Here is a 22,194-nt window from a genome sequence, read left to right as displayed (position 1 = left end):
AGCTGGGTAGCTGCCCTCATAAACTCACAATGGCTGTAACAGCATACATAAGATCTGTGCAAACTCAAGCCCAAAAAATTCACAGCATGGGTGGCAGTTGGCGTACCGAGCAGGAACACCAGCCACCTCTACCTAAAGAGTCATTGGCAATTGGTAGCTTCTGGGAGAGAGAAAATCAGTTTTCAAGATTGTAGCCCCTCATAAGTCAACCATGCTCAAATGGAAGGCCACACGATACACTCAAGAACATGTGGTGGTACAAAATGGACTTCAGAGATTGTCTTAAAAAGAGGGCATAGAGTTGAGTGAGTAGGGAAGGTAGGGACATATGGGGAATGATGGGGGAAGGTGAATACGATTAAAAAACACACACACACTTTTAATGAAACCCTCAAGTGACATATTTAAAAAAGCAGGATGGAGAAAAGAATAAGAGTTATCAAAAAATTCTAATGCATTGGTGGAATTTAGCAACAATAAAATTGTTAGAAATTCCCCGAGGAGTTGTTCAGGCTGGAGAACCACTGGATTGGAGGAAACATTTGCACTTGAGTTTCCTGGGTTTTCTCTTTCTCAAAGCTCTCGTTCTCAGGTAAAACATAAGTGTGGGCACTGCAAGTTCACCTCTGCAGGGCACAGGAGGGACTTGCCAAGATCCTCTGAAGGAAAGTAACTGCCTGACTAAGAGAAAAGCATAAAAATAGAAAATTTATCTTAAAAATCACTATAGCACTTACACAGACTCCTGACGTGGGAATAAGAGAACTTCTTTTTTTTTCTAACATCCCCATGAGCAGTGAATTTAGCTAGCTGTCAAATATGCAAACAGAGTAACTTTTCTTTCTAATTATTTTTGGATTTTTTTCCCCTGGGTTGCATGATTATGTGGCTAGAGATCCTAATTTTGTGCATATATTAATTGATACTTAAGACAATAAGGATGCTGTAAGTCTTGGAGTCCACAATAACAGCCAATGTACTTGCTAAATGGAGGCTGCCCATGCATATTTATGATTCACAAACTTGAGTAGAACCTTAAAAAATAATTCAGCAAACAATAATGTATCCCAAGTCCATCAGGATTGATACACACGTGAACTCATAGAGACTGCAAGAATATGCACAAGACCTACGCATGCTCAAGCCAGACCCCCCCCCAAAAAAAATCCCAGCATAGAGGAGAAGAAATGAACACAACTCCCTACCCATAACCAAGGAGCTACTTTTAGTTGATATCTGTTGGAGAAAGGAAAATAAGCTTTTTCCAATGGAGTGTCACTGTGTCTATTGACCCACTCCAGCCCAGGCACCATGTCTGGGAATAGTTGGTCGGCACAAACTGGATTTGGTGTTCTTTGGTGCGTGTGTTTCTTTGTGCTTTTTGGTTTCTTTTGACTTTTTTTTTTTTTTTTTGTATTATCGATTTTTTTTTAATTTCTCTGGTTTGGATTTATTCTCTCCTTTTGATTTTCCTTCCTTCATATATGTTTATGTGGGGGGGGTCAGGGAAGAGGAAGAATGTAAAGGTAATGGGGAATGGAGGTGAGAAAGATCTGGGAGAAGCTGAAGGAGAAAAAATAAAAGTAATGTATAAAAATTTTAATAAAACAAGAAATTAATAAAATTTTGGATAAATCTAAACAGATGCAAAAAATAAATTGATGAATGTGTATATGTTCATGGTGTGAAAACTGATGGCTTGATATAGGTGTGAGCCTTGTGACATGCTTTCACAAATCACTTATGCGTGTTATACTTTGGGTCCCCAGATCTTGCTAATTGTGTAACTAAAATTTGTATCTTCTGATCAATACTTCTTGGTTTTCTTTTTTTCTAAATTTATTTAATTTATTATTTTACATGTCGATCCCAGTTCCTTCCCTCACTTTTACCCTCTCTGCCCCCTCACATGCACCTTGACCACCCTCCCCTCCCATCCCCCACCCCATTCCACATGTAGGACAATGCCATCCAGGTGGGGTCATGTAGATCTGACAGGTCATGTGAAGTAGGGACTAGGGCTTCTTTCCTGTCTCTAGATTAAGGCAGTTATCCCTCCATGGGGGATGTGTTCACAAGGTCCTTTTGTGCACCAGGGATACATCCTGGCTGCACTGTCTGAGATCCCTTAGACTACTCAGTCCTTCTGGCTGAGATCCATGTTCAGGGGAGCCTGAGTCAGTCCCATGCTGGCTTCCCAACTATCGGTGTGGGGGCCCGTTAGCTCTTTCTTGTTCAGGTCAGCTGTCTCTATGTGTTTCTGCAGCCTGGTCTTGTCCTCTCCATCTGCATCTGGATTCGAGTTCGACTCAGTGTTTATGTATGGGTGTTTGCTTCTGTTTGCAACAGGTATCAGATGAGGTCTGCAGGGATAAGTTAGTTGTTGATCTCACTCTCTGGGAAGGGCATTTATGATAGCCTTTCCACAGATGCTCAAATTGTTAGTTGGCAGCAGTCTTGTAGTTCTCTAGACCTTTCTTTGTGTTCAATTTTCTCTTCAAACCAATATTGGCTCCCTCTTTTATGTTAGCGCTCTCTCTCTCTCTCTCTCTCTCTCTCTCTCTCTCTCTCTCTCTCTCTCTCTCTCTCTCTCTCTCTCTCTCTCTTCAACTTTGAGATACCATCTTACTCCTGCCAGAATGGCTAAAATCAGAAACACCAATGACGTCTCAAGCTGGAGAGGATGTGGAGAAGAGGGAACACTCCTCCACTGCTGCTTGGAGTGCAAACAGACCATTTTGGAGATCAGTATGGCGGTTCCTCTGGAAAATGGGAATTAGTTTACCACAGGACCCGACAATCCCCCTCTTAGGCATATACCCAAATGATCGACATCCATGCAACAAAGACATCTGCTCAACTATGTTCATAGAAGCACTATTTGTAAAAGCAAGAACCTGGAAGCAACCTAGATGCCCCTCAATTGAAGAATGGATAATGAAGATGTGGCACATCTACACAATGGAATACTACTCTGCAGAAAAAAATAATGGTATCTTGAAATTTGCAGGCAAGTGGATGGCACTTGAAGAAACCATCCTGAATGAGGTAACCCAGTCACAAAGAGAGGAACATGGTATGTACTCACTCATATATGGATTTTAGACCTAGAGCAATGGATCACCAGCCTATAATTCACACCACCAGAGGAACTAGGATACAAGGTGTATTCTAAGAGATTCATATAAAGTCCCTCACAGAAACGGAAAGGGACAAGTCCCCCCAGAGCTCAGGGGAAGTGGGGGGGGCAGCGAATGGAGAGAGAAGTAGGAGAAAGCAAGGGAGTGCAGAGGAAAACACGTGTGACTAGGGAGATTGAGTCAGGGTAGTAATAGAAGACAGGTTTTCTTCATAGATCCAGCTCCTGAGAAGGAACCATTCCACTCTGTTCCCAAATGACAAATTTGATATTTGTCATCCCATGTTTGGCTTAACCCATTTTGCAAAATGTGCTCTGGGTTCACCCACCTTCGCATAAATCCTTACTGTTGTGACTGAATAACACTCCCATACATATGCACTATATTCCCTTCATTTGTTTCCTGATAGCCTGTTCTAATTCCTTGGCTATTGTGAATAACTCTATAATGGACAAAAGAGTATAGATTTCTTAAGACTTGGGTTTCATTTATTTGGATATAAACAAAAGGTTGGATAGCTATATCACAAACAAACTCCATTTTAATTTCCTGGGGGCCTGAAATGGTTTTGATGGAATAAAAGCTACCTTTACACCAGACTAAAAAGAGTACACTTTAATCATAGGTACTTCAACAAATATAAATTAATAGCATTCCTTAGTTTTGCTTAGCACTGATTATTTTCATTGGTGTTGGACACCTTTGTATGTACCTGCTCCTACATGTTCCCATTTTTTGTGTACATGTTCCTACAAAGCTGTAGGACACCTCTGTATGTAACTGTTCCTTCTTCCTTGGAAAAATAATTCCAAATTATCTGCCACTTAGATTGACTAGTTTGGATTTGTTTGTTTTCTTTCAGTTGAGTTGTGTCTATTTTTTGTAAATATTGCACATTATCCTGTAATCAGATATGTTTGTCTGCAAATGTTTCCTTCCATTTTATATGTTGGCTTTTCATTTGGTGGTTTGTTTGCTATGTAGGAGCTTTTTATTTTAGTTTGTCCTTTTAGTTCTGTGCTAGGGATGAGCCACAAAAACACAGCCCACGCTTAATATATGTGAAATCCTGGATTTTAACCTTAGCTTTGCAAAAAATAATATGTCGGATTAATTTTCTCTTTCTGTGGAAAAAAACAGTATTGCAGTTTTTATCAAGATTATGGTGCTAGCAATGAACAATCTAGGAAATTAAGAAAACAATTCATTGGATAAGCTAAGAAATTTGGCATTTGTCTTAGTTAGATTTTTATTTATGGTTGTTGAGTCTAGCCTTTAAGGGCTGAGGAATCCCTCCAGCCCTAGTTAGGTTTTTATTGCTGTGAAGAGACACCATGATCATGGCAACACTTATAAGGAAAATATTTAATTGGGATGGCTTACTTATACTTTCAGAGGTTCAGTCCATTATCATGAGGGGTACCATGGCAACATGCAGGCTGACATGGTGCTGGAGCTGAGAGTCTTACATCTTTCAGGCAATAGGATGTCAAACTGACTGTCACACTGAGTGAATGAAAAAAGAAGCCTCAAATCCCGTCCCCACAGTGACACACTTACTCCACAAAGGCCACACCTCCTAATAATGCCACTCCGTTTGGGGGGACATTTTCTTTCAAATAGCTACAGCATTGTTTTTACTAACAGTTTGATAAGTCGTAGTAGTATTGTGTTTTTCTTTGTTGGAAAACTCTTTACTACTGACTCATTGGTAATTCAGAATTTCTATGTGTGTGTGCTGTGGTTTTGGCAGGTTGTGGGTCCCAGAAGATGACATTACACAAAGTAATCTGTAGTGCCCTAGTGCACTTCTGATGATGGGGCTGGAAAGATGGCTAAGCAGTTAAGAAAGAATACTTCTCTTGCAGAAGACCAGAACCCAGATTGGGTGGCTCCCCTCTGCCTGTAACTCTAGCTCTGATTGATGCAACATTCTTCAGGCCTCTGGAGACACCAGCACTCATTTGCACATACATAGATACTCAGATGTGACACATAAATAAAATTATGAGAATTTAAAACTCCATTGTTATGTCCATACAAATAGAATTAAAACCATCCTGAATCATTCAATTTTGAGCAAATCCCTACTCCTACTACTAAGATATAGATAGGACTACTTGAATAACAGAACAAGTTACTCCATAAGGGGATTTGGCCTGCCCATTGCAGATTTGTTTACACAAGGGCAGAAACAGGGACAGTTCATGAAGGTGGAAGACCAAATGTTAGGCAAATAAGTACGACCCTATCAGGAGCACACAGATTCAAAGCAGTACAGCTGTGTATAGTGAAGCACAAACTGTGATGGGCATTGTTTTCTTTTCAGGGGTATTCTTTTTAATTCATTTGTTTTAGCTGGTGTACAAAGTAATGGGTTTCTTTATGACATTGTCACATATATAAATCATTGTGTTCTACACATGCTCCCCATCTTTAACCTCTTTTGTCCCACCACCGACTGATGGCCCCTTTCCTTCACAAACAGCCCTTCTTTAGCTTTTGGTTTCTATGGGATTGTTATTCATTTCATGCCCTGCTTTCCCTTGGGGAACAATCTCTTCATTTTACATCATCTTACTGGACCATTTACAAAGAGTCAATGCCTTTCTCTAGCTGCAGAGTAGATCAACAGCCCTCAAAACGGTCTACCTAACCTTCTGACCAGGGAATCTTTGTACTATGCAGAGAAAACACTAAGTGACTGGAATCAGTCAGTGTTGCCCATTGGTTTCTGCTTAAATCACTAGGTCTCACCCCCACTTGAGAACGCAGCCTGTTTAACTTGCTTGTGGTTCTGTCTGATACCTGTGTCCTTGTGACACGCTTATATTTTGGTTAAAGTATCCACACCCTGTTTCTGTTGGCTTGGGCCAACCAGAGAACTCTAATCATGTCAGCCGTGCATGACAGAAGATGCTGTGGAAATAGTGGCTTCCGACAACACTGTCATTTCTCCCTGGCTCTAGGGAGAGAGTAGCTGTCCTCCAAGCATTTGCTCAGCTCCTACCCTCAGCTGCTTTGATCTTTTGACAAGGTGGAAGGTATTTCTTTCCTCTCGACACAGATTTCTTTCCTTTTCAGTAACATCATTTTATTTTAATTAGTGCACATTCGTTATATAAAAGGATGAGCTCCATTGTGATATTTTCATACATGTTTATCACACTTGGTTCATATATACTCCCATACTTGCAGACCTTCTCTTCCATTCTACTTTTTTTTTTGTCATAAATCCCTGAGCCTTGGAATGGGTTTATGGTCTACATACATTGTGTGTGTGTGTGTGTGTGTGTGTGTGTGTGTGTGTGTGTGTGTGTCTAAGCTTTCAACAGTATCTTACTCTCTGCCTTGGCCAGTCATGTGTCCCTGTGTTAGTCACCATCAACTGCAAAGTTTCTCAGAGGAGGGCATGTCCTGCTAGGTCAGCCATTACTGTAGTTCACAGAAGTCACAGGCGGCTAGGATTAAAGACGGCACCTCTGTTCTTGTAACTAGTGTGGCACCTGCCAACTCTATGAAAGTTAGCCAGTGAGTATGAAACCTCCCAGTCAGTCACAGCTTGATGCCTTCATGTTCTCTGGCTCACATATGTGGTATCTTCAGTAACCGTGTCTTAGAGTTAAGTCCCGGGGGTAACAGAGAGCAGCAGTGGTATAATGTTTGTGGGCTCTGTCAATCTCTCACTTGTCAATCTCCCCAAGAGAACTTCCCCATTTCCAGCACTGCCAGTCGCTGGTGTCTAGTACAGGAATTGTTGACCTGTCTAGGAAGGGATAAATAACACTAGTGATCTTCTGAAATCAACACATGTGATCCCTGAGAGGTCTTATATCCATTCGTATACATTCAGGATTGTGTGAACATGAAGTTATGAGAAGAAATTAGTGGAGGATGGTGAAAAAAAAAAAAAAAACCAAGTCCACCTTGCCTGATCTTGAATTAGGAGGTCTTAGTTGCTGCCTGGTTGTCCAGTCTCTCCAGCTATAATGCCATTATAACCATTCTTACTGGATAACTTTGTTGAATTGGTTAAATAAAATGATATATGCAAATCTCTTGTGTTTTTATGGGCATTTTAATAGCCATAGCTTACCAAAGAAGATTGGGTAATTTATCCAGGACCACAGAGCTAGAAAGCTGTCTCCTCCTCCTCCATATTTACAATAGCCGCATGTCTATGAGAGGAACTGATGAATCAGCCTTGGTTGCCTGCTCTCCAAGTGTAATAACAATGCTGACCCCTAAAAAAGCCCTGACCAACGTAAAGTGCAGCAACAATAGTGAATTCCGTGACTTCTGCCCTCAATACCTCCTATAACATTCATGTGTTTATTAATTCATTTATTATCTCATTTCTTTCATAATTATAGGTGTCCCAGGCTCTGTGCCAGACTTGGAAAACATCAAGACAAAAAAAAATAGCTATTATTTCTGGCTCACTTCTTATATCAACTGTGGTAAATTTTTAGGGATTCCAAAAGTGTCCCACATGACTTGAGATTTGCAGTGGCTGACCGTGTGCTTGAGCGGGAACATCCACCTCAGCTTGACCCCGAGCACTCTCCAGCTGCTCTTTGACACCCATTAGCACGGTGGAGGGAGAAAGATGGAAAATTCCTCTCAAAGGACGAGGAGCCAACTACCCTCTAGCAAACAGAAGGTCACTCATTCACCTAAAGCTGGGAAAAATTTATCCCATAAGGTTAAACCAGAGAAGGGCTTCATTAAGTTGACAAATAGCCTTGACTGCTTGCCTCCCAGGGCTGGAGAACTGGAGATGCTGAGCTAATTACTTGTAAAGGCAGACTTAAACACCATTTATTATTTTTGCCTTAATCAACTTGCAAATCAGAATCCTCCAGGCTTTCTACAGCAGGAATGGTATCTTGCTTGTACAAAGAACAAGTTGTTGCTGTTCTTCGTGCATGTTTTCACATTAATACATAACTGCACAACTCTCGCTGTTTTAGATGACAGAGGATTCACAGCTTTATCTCAGTTTTTAAATGAGTAAACAAAGGCACAAGTAAAGCCAGTGGCCACAAGCTTTCAGCCATAAGAGGTCATTAAATTCCAAAATTATGGGATTTGAGAAACATTGTGAAAAATATTGGAACTCCTAATCCTATATATGGGGGAAGCTAAACTCTATCAATAGCTGGGAAAGCAAACACACTGGAAGAACAGAGGAGAGGACACCACGCCATTGCTGCTCTTGTTTTTCATGTGAGAGGGACTTATGAGACTTCTCCTTATGTTCTACATTTTCCAAAATGTATGCCTGCTATTTTCTTATGGCAAATTCTGGCTTTCGTTTCTCTCTCTCTCAAAAAGAAAGGACCCAATAATAATCAAAAGAAATGATTCAATTATTACATACTCACTTTAGCATCAGAGATGTAAAAGAAAATGTGTTAACAATGAAAAGCAATAAATAACAATAGGGATATTACTAATGTGTGAGAAAGGTATTCTGTCTGAGAGCCAGAGAGAAGTGTCACACACACACACACACACACACACACACACAATCAATCAATGCACAATGCACACACAATGCCCAAAAAAAGATCTACAGATATCTGGGAGAGGCCAGGAAAGGCTAATTTCATTTTGAGGCATTGGTTGCAGCTGACAGATGTCAGGAACCAAAAGATTATCCAAAACCCAATTGCACTAGCAGCACAAAACATTAGTCTTATATTTTTGGTTGTGAGGCTAGCCTTTAACAGCTGAGCCACATCTCCAACCCCAATACACCAAGAAGAAAAATCATTTCTAGCTCAAGCTATAGTCCAGTGAGTCAGAGAATATGTTCAGAGTCCTGCTATGTGAAGTACTTCAGGGACCCAGTTTCCATCATGTGCTAGGGACTCAGAGACCTCAGCAAACAATGCAAAGACCGTAAGACAATGCCAGTGTTGGGGGTGTATGTGATAGACTTACTTCCATACCACTCAATATAATTGTGATTCAAGCACCATTGCCCCTGTGAAGACACCTTGAAATATCATCTAATGGGTACATATAAAGAAAAGAAGTGAGTTTTGGTAGCATCTTCATAATATGTTCCACAAAGGATTTTGGAGAATGGTGAATTGCTGTGGAGCTGAGCAGCCAGTGAGTATCAATGCATTTGTGTATACACATGGCTCCATGGATTTCCCCACACCTTTCAACCACTTCAAATATCTTCACAGTAGAGAAAATTTTTGCCATGGATACACTGCCAATATTCTGGTAACAAGCAAAGGAAGTGCTTGCCAGTGTTTTCTATACCTGACTCATACCTGGGTGTATTTAAAGACTATAAAGTAGAGGCATGTACAGTCAACTGAGAGAAATTCAGAGAGCACTAGTCCTACTTAATACCTTAGTCCTCTGTATAACTGAACTGCAGCTAAACTGTAGGAAAATATCCCTTGATCATGTAATTACATGGAGGCAGAGAAAGAAAAATAAGAAACCAGTATGGCCAGACATTCACAACCTTCTTGCCTCTTTTACATACCCCTGTAGTGAATAATTGTTATTTGTGGAGGAAAGACAGCTTCCCAGGCAAAATTGGAAAAAATAGCATCAGCTCCGCACTAAATCTTCAATTAATCATTGTGTTAAGGGGGAAAGTGCCAACAAACTACGAGGCTATATAATAACTCATGAATATAAATCAGAGACTTTAAATCACTCCTTAAACAAATATTTGGCCATTCACCACTACCAATAATTATGTAGCTTATCTGAGAGGGGAAAATTGAAGAAGCAGTTTTGGACTTAATGCTTATTTAACTTTCAGTGGGCTCAATTCTTTAAAGGACAGCTCCAACAGAGTGGCTGCTCAAATCCTCACATGGACATCGCTTTCCAAAGGCTCTGTGTATCACAAGTTGCCTTTGTGAATCTCCAGTCCTGCTTGTCATTGAGTGAAGCCAGTGACAGTCTGTTTATTGGGAAGAAGTAATTGCAACAGAGGCATTTTGAGGATCTGGTTCAGACCAGTACAGCTCCTGTGCTTGCTGCCTCAGTCTATGTGAGCACTTGTGAACTTTGCTCAGTTGAGTTAGAATGATGGTTCTCCCAATGTCTCTAGCTCTTAGACTCTTTACACCTCCTTTTTAGAGGAGTTCCTTGAGCCCTGAGTGGGAGGGATTTGGAAGAGACATCCCAACTAGAGCTGTGTGTTCTAAGGCCTCTGTCTCCAATTCCCTCTCTGCATAGTCTTTCTTTGAATTTCTGCATTTGTTTCCATCTGCCGAAGGAGGAAGTCTGTCTGATGATGGCTGAATAAGGTACTGGTCTATGAGTATAGCATAGTATCATTAGCAGTCACTATTTTTAAGATCAGTAGTAGTTGGTTTTACCCAAGTTCTCTGGGATATCCAGTCTCTGGTTCTTGGCCACACAAGCAGTGTTGGGTATAGGATCTGTTTCCTGAGTGCACCTCACATGGAATCAAACAGTGGCTGGTTGGTTCCACAAGCTTCGTGACACCATTGGCTCAGCACATCTTATAGGCAAGACAGCATTGCAGATCAGTGGTTTTGTGGCTGGTTTGTTGTTTATGCCTGTTCATGGTGCAGAGTATCTTCCTGTTCCAAAGAGACTAGAACATAGGGATTAAACATCAGTGTAGGCACTAGATCTACCTCTCCATCCATGTTCAATGAGTTGTAGAGTATTGTCTTCAGTAATGGGGCCTTGTAATAAGTTTGTGAAGAACAATCTAGAGTCTTGGCAACAGCCTCAGTTGTTTGAGGATTTCTATGTGACCCCTTTGGCTAAAAACTCAATTGGTTGTAACCCAGTCCTGTTGCCAAAAGCATTGTTTGATGACAAAAGATGGCCAGTGGGGTGTAGGCAGAGTTTACTCGTCTAGCAGCTGCTCTCAAATAAGCACACAGAGAGGCTCAATATTATTTACAAATGCTCAGCCGATAGCTCAGGCTTGTTACTAGCTAACTATTAGACTTAAATTAACCCATATCTCTACGTATGCTTTGCTACATGGCTCCGTTACTCATTAGTTTATTTTCTACATGTCCTGTTTCCTCAGGTGTCAGGTGGACATCTACCCTGACTCCGCTTTTTTTTTTCCCCAGAGACCTCAGTGTCTGGCTATACCACTTATACTTCTTTCCTGGCTACCAGCCTATCAGGTTTTTATTATTTAATGAGAGTAATACACATTCACAGTGTACAGGGACTATGGATTCATTCTGGATTAAATAAAATCAATATGATTGAGGAAGAGCCTTGAAATCTTGACTACAAATAAAGGAATAAATCTAGAAGACTTACAAGACACTTGATTTATATTTTACCTTCTCAAATGTAAAACAAAAGTCATCTTTGGCTGACTCATGTACAATTCACAGTCTATAATTGTGTTAATGCTGATATGTATGTTACCGTTAATAGTTTATGTATTTTCAGAACAAGGAGACCAGACATCAATGAAAACATATGGCCCAGATGATCCAACATTTCAAAATGCCTCTGTTGCAGTTTCTTCAGAATTCTACATCCAGAACAGCTCAAGGATGCTGGCTGAGATGATCCAGCCTCACGGGATACACCAGTCAGGACTTGACCATAATCCTGAATTTTCTCAGTGTCCCCCAAATATTACCAGTGCTCTCAATTAGCAGGAATCAATCTAGAGAAATATTCCCACATCCCCCCAAAATTGGGTTATGAATGTTTATCATTAAAGGGGGATTGGTAACAAGTTGTTATTAGTAATGGTCAGAAAAAAGCTAAATAAAGGAGATTAGATTCAGGGATCTCATTCTAAAAAGAAATGGGTTGATATAGAAATGATAGGATAAAAATGTAAATGATTGAATCTACTTTAATCCAAAAATAATTATTAATCTTAAATATTTTAGATTTGAATGGATTTTAGTATTGATACAAATTTAAAATTAATTTTGTTGTACTATATGTATATTTCTACTCTTGTTTAAGGATTGTACTTATGCAACTCATTTAAAAATGTTATGTATAATCAAGAAATACAGATTAATAGTCATCTATGATGTTAGGTATGTTTTCAAGGTCATTCACCGATATATTTAAATAGGTGGTCTTCAGACACTTCAAAGACTTTAAAAAATGGCATTTAATATGTTTAATAACCTAAGGCTTTTTATGAAAGTAACACATGTCTGCTCCTGGCAGCACCAATCTAGTTCAGAGAAGATGATAAGTATCAAAGAAATTGCGTATGTAGGTTGTTTTGTTTATGGGAAAAATTAACCATGTGGGCAAAGAAACTGCCCTTGTCTCAAATTGCTGAGTGTTACTATCCAAACTGTACAAGCAGGATACAAGAAAAGGCAGCTGTTGAACTTTGCCAAGACTAGATAGGACAGTCCTTCTAAATATTTTGCTTCATAGAAAGTCTGTCAGATATGCTAGGCCTGTAGACCAGAACTGATGCTTCAAGGTTACAGAAGAACTGTGGATGTCTGTCCAGACAACTTAGATGTTCCTGTATTAGGTAACATTTCATTTCTCTGGGGTCTTTGGTGGAGTTGAAGAAAACTAGATACAATTTTTCATAGTTGTCATAAAAACTACTTAAGTATAAGACTTTAGAGTCAGAAACATAAGATGGGTAATAAAACAACTTTGCTCTTTCTGTTCCCTATGCTGTATGCTTTGCATATGACTGGTCTACCAAATCCTTCAGGTTTCAGGAACCAGCTCCTACGCCACCCATGTCTGTCCTTGTTACTAGGCAAGCTACTATGCCATAGATGCTAACATCCTTCATATTCCACATACAAAATATTGCAACAGATTTGGACACACGTTGCTCAGTCTGACCTCACCAAAAGGTAACTCATGAGATCTGGATCCTGTTACTATGTCCTATCCACCTCTTCATCCAGGATCTAAGGTGCTGATTGGCTCTAAACTGGTACATGGTACTTGTTGATGGAGCACTCCTCTGCTGAAAAGATCTGCAGATCTGGATTGGGAGAGGGAATGTAGAGGAAGTTGGCACATGTCATGACTCATCACTGGTCCTTTTTCCTTCTGCTCTGTTTTCAGAAAAAAAAAAAAACTTTATTCCTGCCCCCAGGGGAGGCCAAGTAAGTGGGAGCTGCCTGCTGCCTCTACCTCAAGTCTTGTGCCAGCTTGCTAAATATAACTTACTCCCTCTCATCCCTTCCCTTTCTCCTCAGCAGAAGGCAGACAGCATGACTGGTGAAACCCGGTGGCATGTAGAGTTGTAGAATGGGCTGAAAACAACAGAGGAGAAAGCGAGCTGGGGAAGCAATAGCCTGATTCCTTTCAGAGTGCACATCATTTAAACACTTAAAAACACCCCATTTCTAGCTCCCTAAGCTAAGATCTCTAAATATCCACCAGAATACACCTTGTATCTCAGGCATAACTATTTCCTCCTCCTGGCCAGAATCTAAATTAAAGAAGTCCTGTGCAGTTAGGATTTTATATCTGGACATTAGTAATGCAATACTTCTTTATTGAGTGGTTGTCATGCTTAGATGAGATGCCCTAGGGAGAGAGCAGAGTGAAGGTTGTGGAACTTGGCCACACAGGCAGGTTTTCAGGGATGCACTGGTCTCTGTGTTTTGTGTCACCATTGATGATATGAGAAGCATGCGTCACCACATTCAGCTTTTTTAAACATGGGTTCTAGAAATCCAAAATCGAGTCCTTGTGTTTATTAAACTGAATGGGCCACTTCTCCAGCTGCTGATGTTTCTTAACTTTGCTCTGGCCCAGCAGATAAGTGTACTTGCCACCAAACCTGAACACCTGAGTTCAATCCCTTCAGTCCACATGGTAGAGGAAGAGAACCAACTCATGAGAATTTGTACATACAAATGCTGTAACACACACAAAAAGTAAATAATGTAATTTTTAAAAATTAGACTAGACTAAAAGCAACACACTGCAAAGAAGTCTATTAGATTTACAATAGTAATGATAGAATACCAACAAAGTGTTCAGTGTGCTCTCTGGGTGAGCAGCAATATGTATTCGGGTGAGAGTGATCAATAGTATGCTATCTGGGAGTTGATCCTGAAATTCTAAGACTTGGGAAGTTAAAGCTGAAGTTAAAGCCTGGACTACATGGAAAGATCTTATCTAAAAATCCTTAGAAAATAAGGGAAAGTCAGAAATCTTGAACAGAAAGGCCCTAGTAAAAAAGACTTGAGCTAGACTGTGAAGATAACTCAGCAAGTAAAGCCACTGTCATACAAATAAAAAGACCCGAGCTTGATTCCCAGAACCCATGACTCACACACAGAATCCCAATCCTAGGGACACAGAGACAGGCAGGTCCCTGCCACTCACTGGCCAGCTAAGCTATTGTATTTGATGAGCTCTGGGCCAGTGAGAAATACTGTCTCAAAGATCAAGGTGGATATAACCTGAGTAACTAACTGACCTCAAGATTGACATCTGGCCTCTACATACACAGACACATATGCTTGTGCACTTGCATGTATGTATGGCCCACAGACAAACACTAAAAACACATATTGAGGTAGATGGATGGATGGATAGATAGATAGATGATAGATAGATAGATAGATAGATAGATAGATAGATAGATAGAATGACTAAGGGGGTAGAAACTCACCTGGGAAGACACTGGTTGCCTGAAGACACTGAACTAAAAGATACAAACCCACAGTTAGGAGGGAGGGCTACCTGCTCATTTGAAGGGGATACAGTTCTCTGAAGAACCCAAGATATTAGTGGGAAGTCCTTTAAATAGTAAATGCCACAAGGAACCTTCTGGGAGTTTACCCCTGAGGAAGAATTAGAGCACAAAATGCCTTAGGCAAGGCTGAATGAGAGTAAACAAAGACAATGGGGAAAATATGCATCCACTTAGGAGCTATCAGAGCAGACTGCATATTTGCTTAGAGGTCATTCAGTGGCTTCAACTGGGCACGTATGTGAACTGTTGAGTTCATTGAAATAGAATAGAACAATATAGGACAATACAAGAAGATGTCAACATCTATTGATCCATTCTCTTATTGACATGTTTTCTCAGCATCTCATGGTACACACTGTACAAACACTGGGAACCTAATGAGAAGAAAGATTAATAACACCGTCACCAACACGATATCATGTACTGACCGTGGTCCTTGAGCAAGCTGATCATGTACCATTTTAATAACCATACCATTTGGATTTCATGATGAGCATTTGACCAAAGGCAGCAGGAGAAGATGACCAATGATTAGATTGGGAACTTGACTTTCACAAAATTCACATAGCCAGAGAAGAAAAGTTCAGGCACAATTTAACTCAGAAAGTCGATTCAAACATCAGAGGACAAAAAAGGAAGGAAGGAAGGAAGGAAGGAAGGAAGGAAGGAAGGAAGGAAGGAAGGAAGGAAGGAAGGAAGGAAGGAAGAACACCCCAGTTTCTATCCCAAAAATTTCCCAGAATCTCATTTCTAAAGTGGTTGTGGTTAAATTTAGAAGCCCTCAGCCGTTTGCCAGTCCAGCCTGCATGGCTGACTGCAAGATTCTAGGATGCCATCCTTTGATTAGGGGCATCAAAACTGTCTGCTGAGCCATCTTGGCCTAGCACAATGGGGGCTCAATTGGAGTATGAGTCAGCCAGGAAGCCACCATAAATGTCAGGAACAAACATCCAAGAATAGCTATCCACTGGGCACAAGGCTCCAGTGGCTGCCCCAGACTGTCAGCCTGTGAAGTGGGAATAGTATTGAGCATGACAAGATGGGTCTAAGCCAAAAATAATAATTGCTCCCTGCCCCTGACGTCTCCCAGAAAAGGAAGGAGAGTGAGCAACAGCATTGAGCAGATGCGCTCCCTGCAGGCTGCAGAGAATCCACCCGACATGATGACCATGGTGTCCAGGTATAATAAGAGGCCCATCTAAAGATTTGCTTTCAGTTCATTTATTATTGTCTTGCATGTATGTGTTTTTATGCACATGTGCATATGTGGGTGTGTGTGTGTCATGGTAAGCATGGGGAGGTCACAAGACAGATTTGTATATTTGGTTCTCTCCTTCCACCATGGCTTCTGGGGGACTAAGCTCAAGTTAACATGAGTTACATGGCAAGCACTTTTACCTGCTGAGTTATCTCACGCTCCCACCCCCCTTTTAAAGGTTTTTTTATATGCCTACATGAAATCCTAGGGAAAAGGGGAAGGAAAAGGAAAGAAAGAAAGAAGGTGAATTCTACTCACAACCTAAAATGCCCACTAGAAAAATAAAGGTAAATTGGGGAAACAAAGTATATGGGGTTTCAGACATCAAAGGAGACACACTGGTAAATACTGCATCATTAAACACCAAGCCTCCTCAAAATCCAAATTCATTAAGCAAATGCTCAAGGGGTCTCCCTTTGGGAAGATGAATAATGCACCATTAGATCTCCCCAAGTTAAGTGTAAAAAAAAACACACTCCAATTATACCACAAGAAGAAAGAAAAGACTGTGTTTATGTAACAAAAAAGTCCAGAATTAGGATGTGTTCAATTGTCCAGATGCCAGAGAAGTTTCTTAAACTCTTTCTCCTCCCTCTCACCCTCATCCTTAACCTCCCTCTCACTTTTATGCTTCTTTTTGCCCTCAACCTCCCCCAAGCCTTCCCTCTCCTCTCTTTGTGCCTACCTGTCTGCTCCCCACTGTCCTCAATTATTCTACTGCAGTTTCCTTTTTTAATTATTTTAATTCCTACAGTGGTGATATCTTGCTTGTACAAACAAAGCCCGTCCGAGGGTCAGAGAATGGACGTTACCACTATCTAACAATAGAGATCTGGAGGTCCACACAGATAGATAGGAAGTGAGATATAAGAAGGTGGTATGTGGATTAGATGGGCAGAAATGGACTGTGCACAATACCCAGGTATAATACAACTTCTCCCGTGTGAAGGAGTTAAGAAGCAGCAGGTGAGTTCTATTCCTGTCGCTGCCATTAAAGAGCTGAGTAATGCCAGTGAGAGTCTTCCTCCTCTGAGCCTTGGCTTCACTTCTGAAATAGAGACTTGTTCCAATTCCTCAGTACTGAGGTATTTTGTTTAATGAAATGCTATAGAGAGGACCAATACCCAACTAAGACAAACCCAAGCCTGATTTCTGTGGAGAAGAAGTACCACCCTGAGACTCCTGCTTACTGTGGAGAAATACCACCCTGAGACTCCTGGGCTGACCTCTGGGCTCCTTAGTGAAGGACATGAACTGCACAGGAACTGAACACTTACAAAGTATTGTACCAAGTAGAAGGTAAATGGCATAGAAAAAGACAAATGGGAAGTAATTCAGAAGTACTTGTCAAATGAGTTATCACTGTGAAGACACAGAGACGTGGCACCACAGGAGACAGGAAGACAGTGAACACATACACACATACCCTGAGATTGGAGCACCTAGAGCATTTATCCATGTCACCAACCTCTGTCTACTGAAGACTGCACCCAGACATGATCCAGACACTGGCTCACTTGATGACATTAGGGAATGCCTTGAGGTAAGAAGTCACATGTTCTAGACCTGGAAATGTTAAGTGGTAAGGGAAAAGACAGTCATCAAACAGCATCTATTACAGGATGTAAAAGATGTCTACTTTAAAACTGGAATGATGGCTCACTACCTAAATTGCCATGTAAGTATGAGTATCCGAGTTGCACCCCTAGGACCCACAAAGTTAAGGTGGTATCATACACTTGCAATCCTAACCCTGGGGCTGTGGAGACATACCATTCCTAATCATTGCCTAATCAGGCAGTTCCATGAACAGTTCTGCCTCAGAAAGCCATCTAGTCATTGTTTAGCTGGTTCTATAGATTGGAAAAAAATAATGAAACTTAAACATAAGTCTTATCTGTGATTATTTCACTATATCTGGAGAGAAGAAATATTCCCAGTATTGAAAAAAACAACATCTTCTGATTCAGCAAAGAAAAAGATCTTATGGTTGTTTTCATTGCTTCACTTGTTAGCATAAGTAAAAGCATATGCCAATGCCAACAATGCTCATTCATGAACTGAGACCATAGTTTAGATGCTGATTCAAGAATCTGGCAAAAAAAAAAAGGAGCCAAAACAACATTCTCCAAAGATTGACCAGCTCTATGGGACATAGAGCAGAGTACCATATCTTTGTGACTGTAAATTATGCTGTACACATGCTTTATATATCAGCGAGACACGGACATCTACCCATGTATATTATTGTTATAAGTATCAGTGGTTTAGCATTTACCAGAACACCAAGGTGTCCATTTCAACTTACTATACTTTGTACAAGTAGCAGTTTCAGATACTAGCTCAGAAAACACCCCACCCACACATCAAGCAAGTCATGATATCCCATAACAGTCCATAATATCTTGAGAATCCTAAAATCTGGGGCCATAGAGATAGCCAGGGAGCTTAATGGGTAGATTTCCCTGATACTAGGTGTAGGGTCCAATCCTAGTTTATCTTCAGTATGACCTTCATCACTTTGAGTAAACCACCTACCCTCACTGAGCCTCACTTCCCTCATCTCTATGATAGTCAGTGATAATGATTCTTAACTCAGAAATTAATTACAGTTACCAAATAAGATAATCCTGAGAGCAACAAATACCACAGAAACAATACACAAGTGTCCATTTGTTATTATTGTTGCATTTAAGGGTCTAAGATTGTAGTTCCTAAACTAGTAACGTGACCACATTGCCTTCCTGTAGCAATAGCAATTCCTGACCATAGATTTTTTTTTTTCCAAATTACCACATTCTAGGCATCACTACTTCACATCTTGGCATCAAGACAAATGCGAAAGGGAGAAATAAGTCTTCCTGGGAGCACTTGTCAAAGTCCTCTTGACATTTCAACCTTTCATACTTCATTCTCTGTCCCCCACCTGACACACTTGTTAACTTCTTCAGGGCTGTACACGATACTGACTCCTTCTAACGCAACTTATTTCTGGAATGGTGTGTACTTTCCTAGAAAGAATAATAGGTGGCTCATGTTGAAGCCAACTGAGAACACACTACACAAGTAAGGTACCTAACAAGGATGTGGGGTGGGGCATGAGATACAGTGTGAAAAGTAAGAGAGCTTGAAATGGGGGAATCCTTGGAAGACTTCTCACTCCCTTTTCTTTCTGTCTTTAAGATGCTGGTGATCAGTTACTTTTCTACCTCATAAAGAGACCTGTGCTCTGTTCACCATCTTGGTCACTGAGAATCTTGAGAGTTCAGAAAGAAATAAGCAAGTTTCCTAGTGACACAGGAGCAGAACAGCTCATCAGAAAAATCCTGAAGAGCAGTTACCACACTCCATGAAATACGCATGGAAATGCCATTCTTGCCTCCATTCCCAAGTGTGGAGCCCCAGTAGAAAAGAACATTGCATGTAGGTTAAATATCTGACATATGAGAGCTGTCACTCACTATTGTGTTTGTCAACTCAGGGCCCCATGATCTTTTGACACAAGACATTCTGTAAAAATAGACAATAAAAAAATATAAATTTAAATTTATATACACATAAAACAAGCCTTTTGCTTACGATTTCTTTGATTCATAGGAAGAAGTTATTTGCCAAGAAGGCCAATGTGTGAGCTTCTAACCATAGGCATCACATGAGGACAAAATTAGCTTCTGCCCCTGATTTCTAATATTCTTTAGAACTAGTTGTTCCCAGTCAACTAAATGTCACTTCAGTATATATCACTACACAATGCATTCACCCTACATTTTGAAAGTTGAAACAAATTAAAGTGAGGTTTTAAAGTTGTGTGGGGCAAAGAAATAACTCAGACAGACAAAAATGATAGCTTTCTCCTGCTCATTTAGAAGAAAGCTTGACTGAAGCCATTCAGCTAGAACCTCCTAACAGCTTAGAGTAAAAAATTCCTTTGTGGCCTTTCAAATCCATTTTTAATTTTTTAATAAAATTAATAACATAAGTATTTCCAAGTTATGTGTTGCCTTGCTTCCTAGGGGTATAAGAATCTTTCTCATCTCATAAGCATTCCCTGCCTTTCCCAAAGCCTATTGCAACTTATAAATAAAAGAATAATTGCATCTCTTTTGCAGACAGGGGGATTAAGTCCCAGAGAGATACAGTTGCTTAAGGAAAGGGCAAACACTTGTCAAGATTACATTATCATCCAACTTGTGAATTCTTATTAGGCCCCATACTCCAGAAAACACACTCTTGATTTATTTACTCTGGGGCCTCTGGTACTTAGCCGTGTGCCTTCTTATACTACAGCAGAGAAGACCAAAAGGTTATTCCTGTCATTGAACAGCTGCTGGACAAGGCTCCTATGTATAAGTTTCTTCATAAAATATACTGACACCTTCCTTTGCTTTAATTACACCTCACCCTTCTACAACGAGTTTCTTGTGAAAGGAATATTGAGAATTACCAATACCGTTGCCTGTTCCTTCATGACCATATGGAAATGTTGGGGGGGGGGCATTTTTACATCATCCAACAGAAGTAGGAAAACTGGAGAGAAAGAGAACTCTGCCTACTGTCTCCATTATGTCAGTTAGCTTGCAACAACAAAGTAAGAAGACTACAGAGAAAAGTGAGTTCAAGTCCTAGCCCTGACTTTTCCTAGCTGTGTGATTCCCCCCCCCCAAGCTGCTGCCTATGATGTCTATGAAATGATAGAGACTATGATAGGGCATACTGAGGTATTTCAGAGATTTCTTGGGCTTAGCTAGATGGTTAAGCATGTAAAGGCTCTTGCTGCACACAGACCCTTAGTTTGATTCCCAGAACCCTTAAAAGTGGATGCAGTAGCTCAGTAGCTCATATCTGTAATCCCAGAATCCCTGGGGTATGATGAGAACACAGACTGGAGAATTACCCAGAGGTTTACATGCCCTCTGGAGTATGTAGAGTAGCAGAATCAGCATGAGATCCTGCCTCAACAAGTTGGGATGAAAGAACTGACTCTCAAAAGTTCTTCTTTGACTTCTGCATGTATTTGTGTCATGTGTGAACCTACAACACACACACACACACTCACTCACACACACACACAATGGGGGATATTCTTCTCTATATATATTTCACTTATTGGTTGATGAATAAAACACTGATTAGCCAGTAGATGCAAGAAGATGTGTGGGGCTAGGAGATGAGGAGAATGCTGAGGAGAGAGGTAGAGAGAGACCATGAAGAGACACCATGTGACCACCTAAGGAATAACAAGACTGTGTATTCTCTAGTAAGCCAGTACCATGTGAAAATACATAGATTAGTAGTTATGGGTTAATAATTAAGAGAGAGCTAGCCAATAGAAGCCTTCGCCATTGGCCAATGGTTTTATAATTAATATAGCATCTGTGTGTTAATTTTGGGCTAAGCAGCTGTGGGACCAGGCAGGACGGGAACATCTACAAATGGTGCCCAACATACACATGCACATTAATAAAAATAAAGTACTAAATGAACATAAAATAAATAAATAATTAAGATTTTTTTTTCTGGGATTTTAGATGAAAACCCCTTGTGGGCATTTGATATGACATATTTGCCATCACCCACTGAAAGGTGGTAAGCAGATGCCATGATTTGCTGAATGTGTTCCTCAGAGGCTGTGAGGGGGCCAAACTCCTGACTAAGTGCATTCTTCTGTAGGTTGGGCATCTCTCTAGTGTAGATGAGTGAATGTGCGTACTGGTCAAAATGACTCATCTTAGAGGAAGAGGGAGATGTAAGACTGTGCATGAAAACAAGTGACATGAACATAGTGATCTTAGTCCTGACAGTTGTAAGTGAGCAAACTCCTGAAGAAGAACTGGGAATTAACCTCATTCAAAAACATCCAATCCTCTCCTTGACTTGCCCAGGTCAATTCCCCATTTTCCTGAATGGAAACTTTACTCCACTGCCATTTCAAAGGACTCTATTAAGAACACCAGCTAGATGGAACTGAATTTGTGCCTGGGGAAATATAAAGGACTAAAAACCAGTCAGAAAATCCCCTTAAGAATCTGAGAATGGGAAAATAATCAAACATCAAAATATCCCAAGAGGACATAAAATATGAAGGG

Source organism: Phodopus roborovskii, unplaced genomic scaffold (assembly GCF_943737965.1).
Source record: "Phodopus roborovskii unplaced genomic scaffold, PHOROB, whole genome shotgun sequence".
Classification (NCBI taxonomy): Eukaryota; Metazoa; Chordata; class Mammalia; order Rodentia; family Cricetidae; genus Phodopus; species Phodopus roborovskii.
This window is presented reverse-complemented; position numbering follows the sequence as displayed.